General features: G+C 37.8%; 1 pseudogene; it reads right to left on the reverse strand.

The window, feature by feature from the left end:
- Nucleotides 1-1330: 1330 nt before the first annotated feature.
- On the reverse strand, nt 1331-3282 carry LOC112398292 (heat shock cognate 71 kDa protein pseudogene; annotated as a pseudogene).
- Between the last annotated feature and the right edge of the window lie 19383 nt (nt 3283-22665).

Raw genomic sequence — 22665 nt, forward strand, 5'->3', positions numbered from 1 at the left:
AAAAAGGGATTGAAAATGTATTTGAAGAAATTATAGCTGAAAATTTCCCTAACCTAAAGAAGGGAACAGATATCTAGGTACAGGAAGCACCCTAACAAGATGAACCCAAACAGATCTACACCAAGACATAATAAAAATGGCAAAATTAAAGAGAGGATTCTCAAGGCAGCAAGACGAAGAGTTAATTGCAGGGGAACCCCCATAAGGCTATCAGCTGATTTCTCTACAGAAACGTTGCAGGCAGGGAGGGAGTGGCAAGATATATTCATAATCAAAGTCCTGAAAGGGAAAAATCTGCAACCTAGGGTACTCTACCCAGCAAGATTATCATTTCGAATAGGAGATAAAGAACTTCTCAGACAAGCAAAAACTAAAAGAATACAGCAATACTAAACCTTTCTTAAAGGAAATATTGAAAGGCCTTCTCTAAATAGAAAAGTAGTAAGAATCTATATGTAAGAGAAAATTACTATTGGAAAATAAATCACTTAAATAAGCCAGTACACACATTTAAAAAAAACAAAAGAAAAATTTTCTGTGAAAGTAATGATAACCACAAGGAACAGCAAAAGGATAAACACGAAGATGTAAAAGAGGACATCTAAATCACAAAATATGGGGGAAGGAGAGGAAGGAAATGTAGATTTTTTTTTCCCTAGAAAATGTTTGAACCTATATGACTCCAGTCTAAGGCAAGTAAATATAAGAAGGGGTTAACGCACGTGAAAAACAGGGTAACCAGAAATCAAAAATATACAGTAGAGTCACAAAAACCAAAAAGAAGAAAATATAAGTATAATACAAAAGAAAACCATCAAAACACAAAAGGAAAAACAAAAGGACAAATAAAATATAAAATCAACAGGAAAACAGGGTTTAAAATGGCAATAAATACATGTCTGTCAATAATTACCTTATGTGTCAATGGACTAAATGCTCCAATCAAAAGACAGAGAGTGGCAGGTTGGATTAAAATACAAGAGCGTAAAACATGCCGACTACAAGAGACCCACTTTAGGGCAAAGGGCACACATAGATTGAAAGTGAGGACATGGAAGAAGATATTTCATGCAGACGGAAATGACAAGAAAGTCAGGATCACAATATTTATATCAGACAAAATAGACTTTGAAACAAAGACTATAAAGAAAGATAAAGAAGGACACTATAAAATGATAAAAGGATCAATACACGAAGAGAATAGTACACTTGTCAACATACATGCACCCAATATAGGAGCACCCAAATATATAAAACAAATACTAACAGACACAGAGGGAGAAATCCTTCAATGTTGTGTAGAACAATGCTAAACCTATGCTAGGCTGGCTTAATCAACCTCTTCAATGGTGGGCCCAGAGGGGGCACCACCAGACGGAGGAGCTCCACCACCAGGGAAGCCCCCGGGCACTCCTCCTGGCACTCCTCCTGGCATGCCTCCTGCGCTCTGGTATAGGTTGGTAATGATGGCGTTGCAGACTTTTTCCAGCTCCTTCTGCTGATGTTCAAATTCTTCCTTCTCTGCAGGCTGGTTCTTATCGAGCCAGTTGATTATTTCATTACATTTATCAAGAATCTTCTGTTTGTCCTCATCATTAATCTTGCCTTGAAGTTTCTCATCCTCAACAGTAGCTTTCATGTTGAAAGCATAGGATTCAAGAGAATTCTTCGAAGATACCTTATCCCGCTGTTTCTCATCTTCAGCTTTATACTCCTCTGCTTCCTGAACCATGTGTTCAATGTCTTTCTTGCTCAAACGGCCCTTGTCATTAGTGATGGTAATCTTGTTCTCTCTTCCTGTGCTCTTATCCACAGCAGAGACATTGAGGATGCCATTGGCATCAATATCAAAAGTGACTTCAATCTGAGGAACACCACAGGAGGCAGGAGGTATGCCTGTGAGTTCAAACTTGCCAAACAGGTTGTTATCCTTGGTCATGGCACGCTCACCTTCATAAACCTGAATGAGTACACTGGGCTGGTTGTCCGAGTAGGTTGTGAAGGTCTGCGTCTGCTTGGAGGGAATGGTGGTGCTGTGCTTGATGAGGACAGTCACGACTCCACCAGCAGTTTCATTTCCAAGGGAAAGAGGAGTGACATCCAACAGCAGGAAGTCTTGAATATTTTCAGATTTGTCTCCAGATAGAATGGCTGCCTGGACAGCTGCACCATAAGCAACAGCCTCATCAGGGTTGATGCTCTTATTCAGTTCTTTCCCGTTGAAGAAGTCCTGTAGAAGTTTCTGAATCTTGGGGATGTGGGTTGAACAACCCACCAGGACAATATCATGGATCTGAGACTTGTCTAGCTTGGCATCCTGAAGGGCTTTCTCCACAGGGTCCAGTGTGCCACGGAACAGGTCAGCATTCAGTTCTTCAAATCAGGCACGGGTAATTGAGGTATAGAAGTCAATTCCTTCACAGAGGGAATCAATCTCACTACTGGCCTGGGTGCTGGAAGAGAGAGTGCGCTTAGCACGCTCACAAGCAGTACGAGGGCGACGGACAGCCCTCTTGTTCTCACTGATGTCCTTCTTGTGTTTGAGCTTGAATTCTGCAATAAAATGGTTGACCAGCCGGTTGTCAAAGTCTTCTCCACCTAAGTGGGTATCTCCAGCTGTAGATTTGACCTCAAAGATTCCATCCTCAATAGTGAGGATTGACACATCACAAGTGCCATCACCTAAATCAAAAATCAGCACATTTCTTTCTGCTCCAACCTTTTTGTCTAAGCCATAGGCAACAGCAGCAGCAGTTGGCTCGTTGATGATTCGAAGTACATTGAGCCCAGCAATAGTTCCAGCATCTTTGGTAGCCTGACGCTGAGAATCATTAAAGTAAGCGGGTACTGTGACAACAGCATTGGTAACAGTCTTTCCAAGGTAAGCTTCTTCTATTTCCTTCACCTTTGTCAAACCATGGATGACACCTCCTTTGGATAAAAACTTTTTGTCTATCCCTTGTATTCTACTTGAACCTTTGGCCTGCCTGCATCATTCACCATCATGAAAGGCCAATGCTTCATATCAGACTGGAAAACAGCATCATCAAATCTTCGTCCAATGAGGCGTGTGGCATCAAAAACTGTGTTGGTGTGATTCATTGCAACTTGGTTCTTTGCAGCATCACCAGTCAATCGTTCGATATCAGTAAAGGTGACATAGCTTGGGGTAGTTTGGTTCCCCTGATCATTGGCAATTATTTCCACCTTTCCATGCTGGAAGACACCCACACAAGAATAGGTGGTGCCAAGATCAATGCCAACTGCAGGTCTCTTAGACATGGTTGCTGGAGTGCAGGCCCAGGTCCACTGGAGGAGAAAACAGCAACCTACAGAGCTGCTGCCGTGTTCAACGAGATAGTAATAGGAGTGTTTAAATACCCGACTCTCATCAACAGACAGATCTTCCAGCCAGAAAATTAATAGGGCAGCAGAGATCCTAAATGATGTAATAGAACAGTTAGACTTAATTGATATTTTCAGGACATTACATCCAAAAAAGGCAGAATACGCATTCTTCTCAGGTGTACATGGAACTTTCTCAAGGATTGACCACATACTAGGGCACAAAACAAGCCTCAAGAAATTTAAGACTAAAAAAAAAAAAAGAAAGAAATTTAAGACTATAGAAGTTATCTCAAGCATCTTTTCTGATCACAACAGTATGAAACGAGAGATCAACCACAGAAGAAGAAACGAGAAAAAAAATTACATGGAAACTAAACAACATGCTACTAAAAAACCAATGGGTCAACAATGAAATCAAAGAAGAAATTAAAAAATACCTTGAGACAAATGACAATGAAAACACAACTATACAAAATCTATGGGATGTAACAAAAGCTGTTCTTAGAGGAAAGTTCATAGCAATGCAGGTCTTCTTTAAGAAACAAGAAAAATCTCAAACAACCTAATCCATCACCTAAAAGAATTAGAAAGAAGAACAAACAAAACCTAAAGTCAGCAGAAGGAAGGAGATAATAAAGATCAGCGAGGAAATAAAATGTAGATTTAGAAAACAATACCAAAAAAAACCCCCCAAAAATACACACGAAGAGCTGGTTCTTTGAAACGGTAAACAAAATCGAAATGCCTCTGGGCAGGCTCACCAAGAAAGAAAGAGAGAAGATCCAAATAAACAAAATAAGAAATGAAAGAGGACAAATCACAACTGATACCACAGAAATACAAAAAAAACACAAAACCCATAAATATGCTATTAACAATTATATGCCAACAAGTTTGACAACCTAGAAGAAATGGACAACTTTCTAGAAACAAACAGTCCAACAAAACTGAATCAAAAACAAATAGATAGCTTGAACAGACCAATCCACTAGAAGTGAAATCGAATCTGTTATAAAATAAAACCTCCCTATATAAAAAAATTCAGGGCCAGATGGTTTCACAAGTGAATTCTACCAAACATATAAGGAATAACTAGTGATCCTACTCCAACTCTTCCAGAAGACTGAAGAGGAAGGAAACACTCTCAAAGACATTCTATGAAGCCACCATCACCCTGATACCAAAACCAAAGACACTACCGAGAAAGAAAATTACAGGCCAATATCTTTGATGAATATAGAGGCAAAAATTCTCAACAAAAAATTAGCAAACCGAATCCAACAACACATAAAAAAGATCATACACCATGACCAAGCTGGATTCATACCAGAGTCACAAGGATGTTTCAACATATGCAAATCAATCAACGTGATACATGACATCAACAAAAGACAAAAACACACGATCATCTCAATAGATGCAGAAAAATAATTCAATAAAATTCAACATCCATTCATGACAAAAATCCTTACAAGAGTCGGTATACAGGGAACATATTGCAACATAATAAAAGCTATTTATGACAAACCCACTACCAGTATAATAATACTGAAAACCTGAAAGCCTTCCCACTAAAATCTGGAAAAAGACAAGGATGTCTACTCTCACCAGTTCCCTTCAACATAGTATTGGAAGTCCTAGCTGCAGCAATCAGACAAGAAAATGAAATAAAAGCTATTCAAATTGGTAGGAAAGAGGTAAAATTGTCACATACACAGATGAAATGATACTACTTATAGAAAACCCTAAAGACTCTACACAAAAAACAACTAGAACTGATAAACGAATTCAGCAAGGTAGCAGGATACAAGATTAACATACAGAAATTAGTTGCATTTCTTTACACTAACAATGAAGTATCACAAAGGGAATACAAACAAACAATTCCCTTTAAAATCGCATCAAAAAAAACACTACTTAGGAATAAACCTCACTAAGAAGGTGAAAGACTTATATGCTGAGAACTACAAAACATTAACAAAGGAAACCGAGGATGATTTAAATAAATGGAAAGATATCCCATACTCTTGGAATGGAAGAATTAATACTGCTAAAATGGCCATACTACCCAAAGCAATCTACAGATTTAATGCGATTCCTATCAAATTACCCATGGCATTTTCCATAGAACTAGAACAAATAATCCTAAAATTTATATGGATCCATAAACGACCCAGAGTTGCCAAAGTAATGCTGAGGAAAAAGAACAAAGCAGGAGGCATAACCCTCCCAAACTTCAGACAATACTACAAACCTACAGACATATGGATCAATGGAACAGAATACAGTCCAGAAATAAACCTGCATACCTAGGGACAATTAATCTTCACCAAAGGAGTCAAGAATATACAATGGGGAAAAAGTCTCTTTAGCAAGCAGTGTTGGAGAAGTTGGACAGCTGCATGTAAATCAATGAAGCTAAAACACACCCTCACACCATACACAAAAATAATTTCAAAATAGCTTAAAAAAAAAAATAGCTTAAAGATTTAACTATAAGACACCATAAACCTCCTAAAAGAGAACATAGGCAAAACATTCCCTGACATATATCATAACAATGTTTTCTTAGGTCAGTCTCCCAATGTAAAAGAAATGAAAGTAAAAATAAACAAATGGGACCTAATCAAACTTGCAAGCTTTTGCACAGCAAGGGAAATCATAAACAAAGTGAAAAGACAACCTACAGACTGGGAAAATATTTGCAAATGATGCAACCAACAAGGACTTAATTTCCAAAATATATAAACAGCTCATATAACTCAATAATAAAAAACAAACAACCCAATGAAAAATGGGCAGAAGACCTAAAGACATTTCTCCAAAGAAGATGTACACATGGCCAATAAGCACATGAAAATATGCTCATCATTGTTAATTAGAGAAATGCAAATCAAAAGTACAATGAGGTACCACCACACACCAGTCAGAATCGTCATCATTAAAGTCTACAAGTAATAAATGTTGGAAAGGGTGTGGAGAAAAGGGAACCCTTCTACACTGCTGGTGGGAATGCAAACTGGTGCAGCCACTATGGAGAACAGTATGGAGGTTCCTCAAAAAACTAAAAACAGAGTTGCCATATGATCCAGCAATCTCACTCCTGGGCATATACCCAGACAAATCTGTAATTCGAAAAGATACATGCACTCCTATGTTCACAGCAGCACCATTTACAATAGCCAAGACATGGAAGCAACCTAAATGTCCATCGACAGAGGAATGGATAAAGATGTGTATATATACAGTGGAATATTACTCAGCCATTAAAAAGTATAAAATAATGCCATTTGCAGCAACATGGATGGACCTAGAGATTATCATACTAAATGAAGTAAGCCAGACAAATACCATATGATATCACGTATATGTGGAATCTAAAATATGACACAAATGAAAATATCTACGAAACAGAAACAGACTCACAGACACAGAGAAAAGACCTGTGGTTGCCAAGGGGGTGTCAGGGTTGGAGATGGAAGGATTGGGAGTTTGGAGTTAGCAGATGCAAACTAGTAGATATAGGATGGATGAACAACAAGTTCCTACTGTATAGCATGAGGAACTATATTAAATATCCTGTGATAAACCATAATGGAAAAGAATATATATAATATATATTATATATAATACATATACTATATATAAAAATATATATATAACTGAGTCACATTGCTGTACAGCAGAAATTAACACAACTTGTAAATCAACAATATTTCAATAAAATAAAAAAAGAAAACTATAACAGACTTATAAAAATTGAAGACACAAACAGATTTAAGGATATACTGTATTCATGGATTGGAAGAATTAATATTAAAATTTCCACACTACCCAAAGCAATCTATAGATTCAACACAATCCTTATAAAAATATCTATGACATGCTTCACAGAACTAGATTAAATAATTCTCAAATTTATATGAACACACAAAAGACCCCAAATAGCCAAAATAATTTTGAAAAGAAAAACAAAGCTGGAGGCATAATGTTTCCTGATATCAAATTACACTACCAAGCTACAGTCATCAAAACACTACGGTACTGGCACAAAAATGGACAAATAGATCAATGTAACAGAATCAAGATTCCGGAAATGAACCAACAAATTATCTACGTCAAAAGAGGCAAGAATATATGATGGGAAAAAGATAGTCTCTTCAATAAATCGTGCTGGGAAAACTAGAAAGCTACCTACAAAAGAATCAAACTGGACTAGTCTCCCTTAACGTGCACAAAAATAAATTCAAAATGAATTAAAGACTTAGATGTAAGAACTGAAACCATAAATTTTCTAGAAGAAACCATAGGCGGTACACTCTTTGCCATCAGTCTTAGTAATATTTGTTTGGATATATCTCCTATGGCAAGAGAAGCAACAACAAAAATAAACAAATGGGACTACATTAAACCAAAAAGCTCTGCGTAGGGAAGGATGTTATCAACAAAACGAAAATGCCATCTACTGAAAGGGAGAATACATTTGTAAACTGTATATCTGATAAAGGGTTAATACCCCAAATATACCAGGAACTCATAAAACTCAAGAGTAAAAGAATAAAGCACCCAGTTAAAAAATGAGCAGAGGATCTGAAGAGACAATTTTCCAAAGACATATAGGGGATCAACAGGCACATGAAAAGATGCTCAACATCACTAATCATCAGTGAAATGCAAATCAAAACAACAATCAGACATCATGTCACAGTTTCCAGAATATTGTATTATCAAAAAGACAACAAATAACAAATGTAGACAACAATGTGGAGATAAGGTAACCATTGTGCCCTGTTTGTGAAAAGTAAATTGGTGTATCCACTATGGGTAAAAGTATGGCTATTTCTCAAAAAAATTAAAAACAGGTCTACCATATGTTCCAGCAATTCCACTTCTGTGTATTTATCTGAAGAAAAAGAAAACACTAATTAGAAAATATATAAGCACCCCTATATTCACTGCAGCATTATTTATTATAGCCAGGATATAGAAGCAACCCAAGTATCCATCAATTAATGGATAAAGAAGAAGTGATGTCTGTGTGTCTATGTACACACACACACACACAATGGAATATTACTCAGCCAAAGAAAAGAATGACATCTTGCCATTTGAGAGAACATGAATAGACATAGAAGATACCATGCTAAGTCAGACAGAGAAAGACAAATACTGTATGATTTCAATTATTTGAGTAATCTAAAAAACAAAACAAATGAACATGTAACAAAACAGAGGAGAGGGGAGTGCAAGGAGAGGGGAGTGCCAGAGGAGAGGGGAGTGCAAGGAGGAAAAAATAGGTGAGGGAGATTAAGAGGTATTAACTTCCAGATGCAAAATAAACCTGTCTCAGGTATGAGATGGTATACAATTTGGGAAATATAGTCAATAACTAAGTAATATGTTTGTATGGTGACATATCATAAACACACTTTACTGTGTTGATAATTTTTAAATGTACAGAAATATCAAATTACTATGTTGGACAACTGGAACTACCAGTATTGTAGGTCAATTATAGTTCAAGAATAAACAAATAAAATCACAGAAAAAAAGATTTTAGGTTACCAGAGGCAGGGTGTGGGTGGAGGGGGAACTGGATGAAAGTAGTCAAAAGGTACAAACTTCCAGTTATAAGAAAATAAGTACTAGGGATTTAATGTACAACATGATAAACATAATTAACACTGCTTTATGTTATATGAAAGTTGTTAAGAAAGTATATCCTAAGAGTTATCACATTTTTTTTGCTATTTCTTTCATTTTTTACCTATATGAGATGATGAATTTTCACCAAACTGATTGTGATAATCATTTCAGGTGATAATCATTTCATGATGTATGTAAGTAAAATCATTATGCTGTACACCTGAAACATACAGTGCTGTATGTCAATTATATCTCAATAAAATTTAAAGCAAAAGATGAATAACACCTTAATAAACCTAACTTAGAAAAAAAACGTTATACCAAGATTAAGTGAATCCTACACCAGGACTCCAATGTTTTGGTTGTTAGGAAATATATTAACTACTCAGCTTATAAATTTATGATAGGCATGTGATCAACTTGATAGATACAAAGAAAGTAGCATGGTAGAATTCTACAGGTAATAATTTAAAAAATAAAGAAGATATTAATACATATGTACTGAAAGAAATATCACATATCCCCAACACTAGTTAACCTATAGAGAAATAACAGATTAATTTCCTCTAATTGTCTGAAAGATCACCAGGAGATATGAATACCTAATTTACTTAACACGTTGATGAATTAGTCAAAAAATTACCTTTGGAAAAGAAGGATTAAAATCACCTCGATTAAAAAAAAAAAAAAAAAAAAAACCCCAACCTCGATTTGCAGAGCATATGGATATATATTTAGTAAGCTCAAAGAATCAATGGATTATTGTTTCAGAAAATAAGACAATAAAATATCGTAAAGACTATAACATAAGCATATAGTACACAGTTCATGTAGACACATTCCAAGCAGTTACAAGGCATATTAAAAGGGAGGCTGCAATTTTAAAAGTATAAAATAAAATAAAAATAAATCTAACAACACATGAAAAGCCTATATGAATAAAATTATCATGAACTCCTTATAAAGATAATATAGATTTGAAGAAAAGGAAAATCAAACTATTTCCTTCAATATAATAATAAATCTTATATATAGAGAAAAAATATACCAATACACATATATGTGTGTATATGTATATATATGTATGTATATTTGTGTATATATATGTCTGTATATACAAAAATGTTTTTCCGGGGATAGATAATTTATTTTTTACATAAAATAATGAGAATAGATATAATGTATATAAAATAATGAGTTTTTACTGAAATTAAAGATTAGTTATTATTAACTTAAATATATTTTACAAGATATTTTATTTAAGTTTCATGGGAACTACAAAGAAAAATCTATTGTAATTGCACAACAGATAAAGAATTAATTCATAGCACATCAAAAAAATACAAAGGAACAACAACAATAACAAAGAGAAAGCAATGAAAGGGTAATTGTAAGCCCTTATCAACAATTACGTTAAACATTAATGGACTAAATTCTCTAAAAATAATGACAGAAAGCGGTTGAATTAATTTAAAAACAGAACCTACAATATGCTGTCTACAAGAGACTCTCTTTAACTTTAAGGACATATAAAGGATGTGAGAGGATGTAAAAGGTAATTCATACAAATGGCAACCAAAAGAGAGCAGGAGTAACTATACATATATGATATAATACATATTTTCAATCAAAATCAGTCACAGGAGACAAAGAATGTTACTATACAGTGATCAAGGGGTCAAATTATCAAGAGACTATTATAAGTATAAATATATAAGCACCCAATACTGGAGCATGTAAATATTTAAAGCAAATATTAACAAATACTACATGTAGAAAAAGCAATAAAATAATAGTAGGGTACTGCAATACCCCACATATAAACGTGGATACAGCATCCAGACAGAAAATTAATGAGAAAACATTGACCTGCTTAACTCTTTAGAAAAGTAAACCTAACAGATATATACAGAACATTGCATTCAAGGACACCATAAAACACATTCTTCTCAAGGGCAAATAAAACATTCTCCAGGATACATCACTCCTGGGACACAAAGCTAACCTTAACACATTTAACATTAAAATCATACCTCAGAGCTTTCCAATCAAAATGATATGGAAGTAGAACTCAATAGGAGAAAAGCCTGAAAAATTCACAAATACATGGAAATTAAACAACACACTCTGAATAACCAATGGGTCAAAGTAGAAAGTAGAAATCAAAAGAAATTAGTATCTTGAGAAAAATACAAAATACCACAATTTAGAGAGTACATCAGCAGTAGTTCTTATGTGCCTACATTTAGAAAAATGAAAGTTTTCAAAAGAAAAGCCACCTAACTTTATACATTAAGGAAGTAGAAAAAAAGAATTCCACACAAAATTAGGAGAAGAAAGGAAAGAGCAAAGATTAGAGAATAAATAATGGAGTAAGACTAGAAAAAAAAGAAAAACATCAAGCTAAGAGTTGGTGTTTTAAAAAATAAAGCCTTGGGCTTCCCTGGTGGCACAGTGGTTAAGAATCCACTTGCCAGTGCAGGGGACACAGGTTCGAGCCCTGGTCCGGGAAGATCCCACATGCCGTGGAGCAACTAAGCCCATGCACCACAACAAAGAGTAGCCCCCGCTCACTGAAACTAGGGAAAGCCTGTGTGCAGCAACAAAGACCCAACGCAGCCCCCCAAAAAATAAGTAAATAAAAAAATGAAGCCAATTTACAAACTTTTAGCTAGATTAACAAAGGGAAAAAAAGAGAAGTCAAAAAAATCTGATAAATGAAAGAGGAGACATCAAAGAAATACAAACGAACATAAGAGTATATTATTAACAATTACATACCAACAAATTAGATAAGTTATAATAAATAATTAAATTCCCAGAAGCATGAGGACTACCAAGACTCAATCTTGAAGAGAAAGTCTGAACAGACCAATAATAAATGAGGAGCTTGAAACAATAAACACAAACTTCCTGACAAAGAAATGCCCCAAACCAGATGGTTTCACTGGTGAATTCTACCAAACATTAAAAAATAATTATCACCAATCATTCTCAAATTCTTCCCAAGAAACTGAGGAAGAGGGAACACTCCCAAGCTCCTTTTATGAGGACAGCATTACTCTGACATCAAAGCCAGATAAGGAACACCACAAGAAAATAAATCCATAGGCTGATATGCCTGATGAATCTAAACGCAAACATTCTCAGCAAAAAGTCAAACCAAGTTCAACAGCAAGTTAAAAAGTTCATACACCAGGGGCTTCCCCAGCGGCGCAGTGGTTGGGAGTCCGCCTGCCAATGCAGGGGACACGGGTTCGTGCCCCGGTCCAGGAGGATCTCACGTGCCACGGAACGGCTGGGCCTGTGAGCCATGGCCGCTGAGCCTGCGCGTCCGGAGCCTGTGCTCCGCAACGGGAGAGGCCACAGCAGTGAGAGGCCCGCGTACCGCAAGAAAAAAAAAAAGTTCATACACCATAATCAAGTGGAATTTATCCCTGCCATCATAGAAGGATGACACTATATCTATATCTATCTATCAATAAGGATGATACACAATGTTAATAGAAGAATAAATACAAGATCCTTTCAATAGATGCAAAAAAAGCAAGTGACAAAATTCAATACCCTTTTATGACAAAAGCATTCAACAAACTGGGAACGGTAGGAGCATACCTCAAAATAAGACCATATAATATACACCCAATGACTAACCTTGTACCCAGTGGTGAAAAACTGAAAGCTTTTCTCTTAAAATCAGGAACAAGATAAGGGTATCCATGCTCGCTACTCTTATTAATGAGAGTACTGAAGTCAGAGCCAGAGTAATCTGACATGAAAATAAGAAAGAAAAATGCATCCAAAATGGAGAGGAAGAAGTAAAGCTTTCTCTATTTTCAGAAAATATGATCTTATATATGACTCCCCGAAATATCGAAAATATATAAAATATATACTAATATCCAAAATACATAAAAACTGGTACAGCTCAATAATGAAAAAAACAAGCAATCCTGCTAAAAAATGGGCTGGGCAGAAGATCTAAATACACATTTTTTCCCAAAATAGATGGCTATACAGATGGCCAACAGACACATGAAAAGATGCTCAACATCACTAATAATTAGGGATAAGCAGATCAAACCCACAATGAGCTATCACCTCACACCTGTCAGAACGGCTATTATGAAAAGGACAAGAAATAACAAATATTGACGAGAATGTGGATAAAAGAGAATCCTAGCACACTGTTGTTGGGAATGTAAATTGGTGTAGCCACTATGGAAAACAGTATGGAAATTCCTCAAAAAATTAAAAATAGAACTACCATACAATCCTAGAATTCCACTTTTGGGTATTTATCTGAAAAAAAAAAGACTAATTGGAAAATACATATATGTGCTATGTTCATTACAGCATTATTTACAATAGCCAAGATACGGAAACAATGTAAGCACCATTGATAGATGAATTGATAGAGAAGATATGATATATCACAAGAAGATGTGTGTGTGTGTGTGAAACACAATCCTGGAATTTCACTTTTGGGTATTTATCTGAAAAAAAAAAAAGACTAATTGGAAAATACATATATGTGCTATGTTCATTACAGCATTATTTACAATAGCCAAGATACGGAAACAATGTAAGCACCATTGATAGATGAATTGATAGAGAAGATATGATATATCACAAGAAGATGTGTGTGTGTGTGTGTGAATATGTAAGTATACATATATACATACACACGATGGAATACTACTCAGCCATAAAAAAGAATGAAATATTGCTGTTTGTAAAAACATGGATGGATCTTGGAATTATTAAGTGAAGTAAGTCAGAGAGAGAAAGACAAATACTGTATGATTTCACTAATATATGGAACACAAAACACAAAACAAATCTCATAGATACATAGGATAGATTGATGGTTTCAGAGGTGATGGGTGGTAGAGGGTTGATCAAATGGGTGAAGGGGGTCAAGAGCTACAAATGTCCAGTTATAAAATAACGTACATATAATGTACAGCATGGTGACTGTAGTCAAAATTATTGTATTGCCGATTTGGAAGTAGCTAAGAAAGTAAATGAAAAGAGTTGTCAATGAAAAAGGTTAATTTTGTAACGTCATATGGTGACAGGTGGTAACTAGACTAATTATGGTGATCACTTTGCAATGTACACAAATGTTGAATCATTGTGTTGTATTCCTTAAATTAATATAATTTTATATGTCAATTATATTTCGATTAAAAACAACCACTCTAATAGGCCAAAATAGTGCTGCCACACAAATAGATATAAACTCCCTTATATTAGGTAATTACAGAGAAAATTTAAAAGTTCAAAGATTAAATTTCTGCAAAAAAAAAAAAAATCAAAACTACAAGAAATCACAGACCTGGGAGAAGATGATGCAGTAGGAAGACCCAGAGCACACATCCTTTCAAAGGCACACCAAAAGCACAACTAACTGCAGAATGGCCATCAGTGAAAAAGACCTGGAACCTACCAGAGAAGACCTTCTACGACTAAAGATATAAAGGAGGACTGACAAGATGTGTGGTAGGGATGGAGCTGCAATATAGTCAAGTCCCATACCTGCAGGTTGGCAACCCCCAAATGGGAGAATAATTACAATTGCACAGGTTCTCTCAAAAGAGAGAGAGGATTATTCAGCCAAGTCCCGTTGAGCTCGTTCCTTCATGAGCTAAAGTACTGGGGAGGAGGGGACAGGGGAGGGGACTGGCACAGGTAATGGGGAACATGAAAAGATGATTGTTAACTAAGGAAAACCAGCTATCCCAAGAATGTTCTGAGATTGGAACCAAGATGGCGGAGCAGAAGGACGTGCTCTCACTCCCTCTTGCAAGAACACCAGAATCACAACTAGGTGCTGGACAATCATCGACAGGAAGACACAGGAACTCACCAAATAAGACACCCCACATCCAAAGACAAAAGAGACGCCACAATGAGACGGTAGGAGGGGCGCAATCACAGTAAAATCAAAGCCCATCACTGCTGGGTGGGTGACTCACAGACTGGAGAACACTTATACCAGAGAAGTCCACCCACTGGAGTGAAGGTTCTCAGCCCCACGTCAGGCTTCCCAACCTGGGGGTCCAGCAACGGGAGGAGGAATTCCTAGAGAATCAGACTTTGAAGGCTACTGAGATTTGATTGCAGGACTTTGACAGAACTGGGGGAAAACAGAGACTCCACTCTTGGAGGGCACACACAAAGTAGTGTGTGCATCGGGACACAGGGGAAGGAGGAGTGACCCCAGGGGAGACTGAACCAGACCTACCTGCTACTGTTGGAGGGTCTCCTGCAGAGATGGGGGTGGCTGTGGCTCACGGTGGGAACAAGAACACTGGCAGCAGAAATTCTGGGAAGTAATCTTTGGTGTGAGCCCTCCCAGAGTCCGCCATTAGCCCCACCAAAGAGCACAGGTAGGCTTCAATGTTGCGTTGCCTCAGGCCAAACAACCAACAGGGAGGGAACCCAGGCCAACCCATCAGCAGTCAAGCAGATTAAAGTTTTACTGAGCTCTGCCCACCAGAGCAACAGTCAGCTGTACCCACCATCAGTCTCTCCCATCATGAAACTTGCATAAGCCTCTTAGATAGCCTCATCCACCAGAAGGCAGACAGCAGAAGCAAGAAAAACTACAATCCTGCAGCCTGTGGAACAAAAACCACATTCACAGAAAGATAGACAAGATGAAAAGGCAGAGGGCTATGTACCAGATGAAGGAACAAGATAAAACCCCAGAAAAACAACTAACTGAAGTGGAGATAGGCAACCATGCAGAAAAAGAATTCGGAATAATGATAGTGAAGATGATCCAGAACCTCAGAAAAAGAATGGAGGCAAAGATTGAGAAGATGCAAGAAATGTTTAACAAAGACCTAGAAGAATTAAAGAACAAACAAACAGAGATGAACAACAGAATAACTGAAATGAAAAATATACTAGAAGGAATCAATAGCAGAATAACTGAGGCAGAAGAATGGATAAGTGACCTGGAAGACAGAATGGTGGAATTCACTGCTGTGGAACAGATAAAAGAAAAAAGAATGAAAAGAAATGAAGACAGCCTAAGAGACCTCTGGGACAACATTAAACGCAGCAACATTCGCATTATAGGGGTCCCAGAAGGAGAAGAGAGAGAGAAAGGACCAGAGAAAATATCTGAAGAGATTATAGTTGAAAACTTCCCTAACGTGGGAGAGGAAATAGCCACCCAAGTCCAGGAAGCGCAGAGTCCCATACAGGATAAACCCAAGGAGAAACACGTTGAGACACGTAGTAATCAAATTGGCAAAAATTAAAGACAAAGAAAAATTATTAAAAGCAGCAAGGGAAGGGGCTTCCCTGCTGGCACAGTGGTTGAGAGTCCCCCTGCCGATGCAGGGGACACGGGTTCATGCCGCGGTCCGGGAAGATCCCACATGCTGTGGAGCACCTAGGCCCATGAGCCATGGCCGCTGAGCCTGCGCATCTGAAGCCTGTGCTCCGCAACGGGAGACGCCACAACAGTGAGAGGCCCGCGTACCACAAAAAAAAAAGCAGCAAAGGAAAAATGACAAATAACATAAAAGGGAATACCCGTAAGCTTAACAGTTGATTTCTCAGCAGAAACACTACAAGCCAGAAGGGAGTGGCATGAAATACTTAAAGTGATGAAAGGGAAGAATCTACAACCAAGATTACTCTACCTGGCAAGGATCTCATTCAGATTCGATGGAGAAATCAAAAGCTTTACAGACAAGCAAAAGCTAAGAGAATTCAGCACCACCAAACCAGCTCTACAACAAATGCTAAAGCAACTTCTCTAAGTGGGAAACACAAGAGAAGAAAAGGACCTACAAAAACAAACCCAAAACAATAAATGGTCATAGGAACATACATATCAATAATTACCCTAAACGTGAATGGATTAAATGCTCCAACCAAAAGGCACAGGTTTGCTTAATGGATACAGAAACAAGACACATATATATGCTGTCTGTAAGAGACCCACTTCAGACCTAGGGACACCTTGAGAATGAAAGTGAGGGGATGGAAAAAGATATTCCATGCAAATGGAATTCAAAAGAATGTTGGAATAGCAATACTCATATCAGATAAAATAGACTTTAAAATAAAGAATGTTACAAGAGACAAGGAAGGACACTACATAATGATCAGGGGATCAATCCAAGAAGAAGATATAACAATTATAAATATATATGCACCCAACATAGGAGCACCTCAATACATAAGGCAACTGCTAACAGCTATAAAAGAGGAAATCGACAGTAACAGTAAGAGTGGGGGATTTTAACACCTCACTTACACCAAGGGACAGATCATCTAAAATGAAAATAAATAAGGAAACAGAAGCTTTAAATGACATAACAGACCAGAGAGATTTAATTGATATTTATAGGACATTCCATCCAAAAACAGCAGATTAAACTTTCTTCTCAAGTGCGCACAGAACATTCTCCAGGATAGATCACATCCTAAGTCACAAATCAAGCCTCAGTAAATTTAAGAAAATTGAAATCGCCTTAGGACTGTGTGAGCTCACAATCACCTCCGGACATGGTCCTGCCCATCAGAGGGCCCAAGACATGTTCCCATGCTCCAGTGCACAGGCACTAAATCTGAGACTCTGAGGGCCCTCCAGCCGGAGTATCTGAGACCCAGCTCCAACCAAGAGTGGGCAGGCACCATCCCCAGAATTCCATGGGTCTGAGCTACACCCTCTACAGAGCTTGCTCTAGCCTCAGGACCAGCTTCCCCATCGAGGGTGGACACCAGCCACAAGAAAACCACAGTCCTGCAGTCTGTGGTTCTGGTCCACCCACCAGGTGGGCAGACCATGCCCCAGGACTGGCTGGGCCCTAGACCACCCACCAGCAAGCTTGCTGTAGCCTCAAGCCCAGCTTCACCCACCAGTGGGCAGACCCCAGCCATAAGAAAACCGCAGCCCCACACCTCCAGACATAGCTCACCCACTAGCAGACCAGATCCTTCCTTGGGACCACCTGGGCCCTGGTGCCAAGCACCAGCATTTCAACAGAAGGCTCAAGATACCCCAGGCCCTTCAGCCAACTGTGTCAGAAAGCAGTCCCACCCACCAATGATCCAACACAAGTTCTGGGACCCCTGGGACCTGTAACCAGACTCCAGGATGTGGTTTCATCCACAGAAGTCAAGCAACAGCCCTGGGGTTTCCTGGACACTGACTCCACCCACCAGTAATGCAGCACTAACCCTGGGTACCCCCACGGTTCTGCAGTAAGCCGCCTCCTGACACAGTCCTAACAAAGAGTAGCTAGCCACAAGCCTCTACACAAGGCAGGACCCAGCAACCAACCAGACCAGGGGCCAACCAAGCCTACCAGACCACCCACATAGTGAGCCCACCACAACAGAAAGACCCACGGAGCCCTCACAGGGGAAACCTCTAGAGCATAAAGCTCTGGTGTTGAGAGGAAAGTGCACTGCTGGGACATATAGGAGGTCTCCTGCAAAAAGCCACTTCTCCAACATTGGGAAAAAAACATAACCAACCTGTGAGATACATAAAAATATAAACAGCAAATCAGGGAAAACTAGGCGACAGAGGAACATGTTCTAAAAAAAGGAACAAGATAAAACCCCAAAAGAAGAAGTTAGTGAAGTGGAGATAGGCAATCTACCCAAGAAAGAATTCAGAGTAGTGATCATGAAGATGATCAAAAACTCAGGAGAAGAATGGATGCAAAAAGAAGCCAGAAATTTTCAACAAAAATTTAGAGACTATAAAGAACAATCAATCAAAGATGAAGAATAAAATAACTGAAATGAAAAACACACTAGAAGAAAGCAACCGTAGACTAAATGATATAGAGGAATGAAGCAGTGAGCTGGAAGACAGAGTAGTGGAAATCACTGATGCTGAAGAGAAAAAAGAAGGAAAAGAAATGAGGACAGCTTAATAGACTTCTGGGACAACAACAAGTGCACTAATAATTGCATTATAGGGGACCGAGAAGAAGGAGAGAGAGAAAAAGGGGCTGTGAACATAATTGAAGACATAATATGTGATAAGTTCCCTAACCTGGGATAGGAAAGAGACACCCAAGTTTGGGAAGCACAGAATGTCCCATACAGGATTACCCACAGAGGAAAGCATGAAGACACATTGTAATAAAAATGGCAAAAATTAAAGTGAGAATGTTAAAAGTAGCAAGAGAAAAGCAGCACAAGTGAACTCCCATTTGGCTAACAGCACAAGTGAACTCCCATTTGGCTAATGACTTTTCAGCATAAAGCTGCAGGCCAGCAGGGAGTGGCAGGATATATTCGAAGGGATGAAAGGGATTAAAAAAAAACGTACAACCAAGAATACTCTAAACAGCAAGGTTCTTTTTCAGATCCGATGGAGAGATCACAAGCTTCACAAACAAGCAGAAGCTGAAAGAGTTCAGAACCAACAAACCACCTTTATAAGAAATGTTAAAGGAAATTCTCTAAGCAAAAAACATGAAAATTATAAGAGGAAAAAAGCTGATTGGTAAAGGGGAACATATAGTAAAGGTAGGAAATCATCCATGCACAAATCTAGTAGGAATGTTAAAAGAGAAATGTAGTAAAATCATCTATAGATAATAAGCAGTTAAGGGTCGCACAAAACAGTTATGTATAAAATATGGTATGAAGGCAGTAATCATGAGGGGTGGGTAGTATAAATGCAGGTTGTGAAAATGCACTGAAATGAAGAGATCAGCAACATAAAATAATTATATATGTATATGGATATATATATATGTATATATATATAGGTATATATAAGACTGATGGTAACCACAAACTAAAAACGTGTAATAGAGACACACATGGACACAAAAGTAAAAGGACTCCAAACATAACACTAAAGATATCCATCAAATCACAAGTGAAGAGAACAAAAAGAAAAAAGGAACAAGAAAGACCTAAAAAACAACCCTAAAACAATTAACAAAATGGCAATAAGAATATACATATCGATAATTATATTAAATGTAAATGGACTAAATGCTCCAAGCAAAAGACACAGAGTGGCTGAACGGATACAAAAACAATATCTGTATAAAATGTTGCCTACAAGAGACATGTTTCAGATCTAAAGACCAAACTGAAAGTAGAGAGATGGAAAAATGTAGTCCATACAAATGGATAACAAAAGAGGGCCAGGGTAGTAATACTTATATTAGACAAATTAGACTTTAAAATAAGGACTGTTAAAAAGAGACAAAGAAGGACATTACATAATGATCAAGGGGCCAATCCAAGAAGATATAACAATTGTAAATATATATCCACCCAAAATAGGAGCAACTAAATACATAAAGCAAGTATTAACTGACATAGAAGGAGAAATTGACAGTAACACAATAATAGTAGGGAAATTTAAAACCCCATTTATATCAATGGACAGGTCATTCAGCCAAAATCAATAAGGAAACACTGGCCTTAAATGACATATTATATCAGATGGATTTTATGTGTGTGTGTGTGTATATATATATATATATATAAAAAACATTCCATCAAAAAGTAACCAAATACACTTCCTTCTGAAGTGCACATGGAACTTTCTCCAGGAGAGATCACATGCTAGGCCTCAAAACAATCCACAGTAAACTTAAGAAAACTGAAATCATATAAAGTATCATTTACAAACACAATGCTATCAGACTACAAATCAAATATAAGAAAAAAACCTGCAAACACACAAATATGGAGGCAAAGCAATATGCTACTAGACAAACAATGCATAACTGAAGATATCAAAGAGGAAATAAGAAAATACCTAGAGACAAATGAAAATGAAAACACAACAATCCAAAATCTACGGACACAGCCAAAGCGGTTCTAAAAGTTTACAGTGATACAAGCTTACCATAGGAAACAAGAAAAATCTCAATGAACAATGCAACCACACACACAAAGGACTTAGAAAAAGAAGAACACAGCTCAAAGTTAGTAAAAAAAAAAAAAAAAAAAATCGGCGGCTTTTTGGATCACTCAATAAAGGGCTCAGAGTAGCATGCCCAAATGACATATACGGTACTTCAAAATCCAAATCACCATTGGGTGATATGCCACTTTCTTAGTGGCCAGATGCAGCAAATTTCCTTCACCTTGCAGGAGATCATTTGACATGCCCCAAGCCGTTGCATCTTTAGAAATTTCGCCGAGGTGACAGTCCTCTGAATTTTTATGAGTTTCATTCCCCACCCTTTCACATGCAAGTCTCTTACCAACTTGTCTAGATAATTGCTACTTTCTGCTTACCAGAACATAATATGCTCAATGTAATAGACCAACCCAATGACCTGTACGGCTCCTTTAACCCTGTCCTGTCTGAGCGAAGAACAGACGCCCTCCGGCGACCTAAACGCAGAGGTGGGGACAAATCCAAAGCTGAGCCCTTGGGAGCTGTGCGAACAAAGAAGAGAAAGGGAAATCCCTCCCAGCAGCCTCAGGAGCAGCGGATTAAAGCTCCACAATCAACTTGATGTACCCTGCATCTGTGGAATACATGAATAGACAACGAATCATCCCAAATCGAGGAAGTGGACTTTGAGAGCAAGATTTAAGATTTTTTCCCCTTTTCCTCTTTTTGTGAATGTGTATGTGTATGCTTCTGTGTCAGATTTTGTCTATATAGCTTGGCTTCCACCATTTGTTCCAGGGTTCTATCCGTCCGTTTTTGTTTTTTAAATTTTTTTCTTAATGATTATTTTTTATTTTAATTATCTTATTTTACTTTATCTTTTCTTTCTTTCTATAATAACTATTATATTTTATCTTACTTTATTTTATTTTACTTTATCTTCTTTCTTTTCTGCCTTCCTTCCCTCCTTCCTCCCTTCCTTCCTCCCTCCCTCGCTCCCTCCATCCTTTCTTTCTTTCTTTCTCTCGTTCTTTCTTTCTACTTCTACTAATTCTTTCTTTCTAATTTTTCTCCCTTTTATTCTGAGCCGTGTGGATGAAATGCTCTTGGTGCTCCAGCCAGGAGTCAGTGCTGTGCCTCTGAGGTTGGAGAGCCAACTTCAGGACACTGGTCCACAAGAGACCTCCCAGCTCTGCACAATATCAAATAGCGAAAATCTCCCAGAGATCTCCATCTCAACACCAGCACCCAGCTTCACTCAACGAACAGCAAGCTACAGTGCTGGACATCCTATGCCAAACAACTAGCAAGACAGGAACACAACCCCACCCATTAGCAGAGAGGCTGCCTAAAATCATAATAAGTCCACAGACACCCCAAAACACACCACCAAACGTGGTCCTGCCCACTAGAAAGACAAGATCCAGCCTCATCCACCAGAACACAGGCACTAGTCCCCTCCACCAGGAAGCCCACACAACCTACTGAACCAAACTTAGCCACTGGGGACAGACACCAAAAACAACGGGAACTACAAACCTGCAGCCTGCAAAAAGAAGATCCCTAACACAGTAAGATAAGCAAAATGAGAAGAAAGAAAAACACAGCAGGAATGTACAGTGGAGAAAGGACACCCTCTTCAATAAGTGGTGGTGGGAAAACTGGACAGGTATATGTAAAAATACGAGATTAGATCACTCCCTAACAGAACACTCTATGACATAATTCACAGCAAGATCCTTTTTGACCCACCTCCTAGAGAAATGGAAATAAAAACAAAAATAAACAAATGGGACCTAATGAAACTTAAA

Source organism: Neophocaena asiaeorientalis, unplaced genomic scaffold, assembly GCF_003031525.2.
Source record: "Neophocaena asiaeorientalis asiaeorientalis breed wild unplaced genomic scaffold, Neophocaena_asiaeorientalis_V1.1 scaffold155, whole genome shotgun sequence".
In the NCBI taxonomy this organism is placed as follows: Eukaryota; Metazoa; Chordata; class Mammalia; order Artiodactyla; family Phocoenidae; genus Neophocaena; species Neophocaena asiaeorientalis.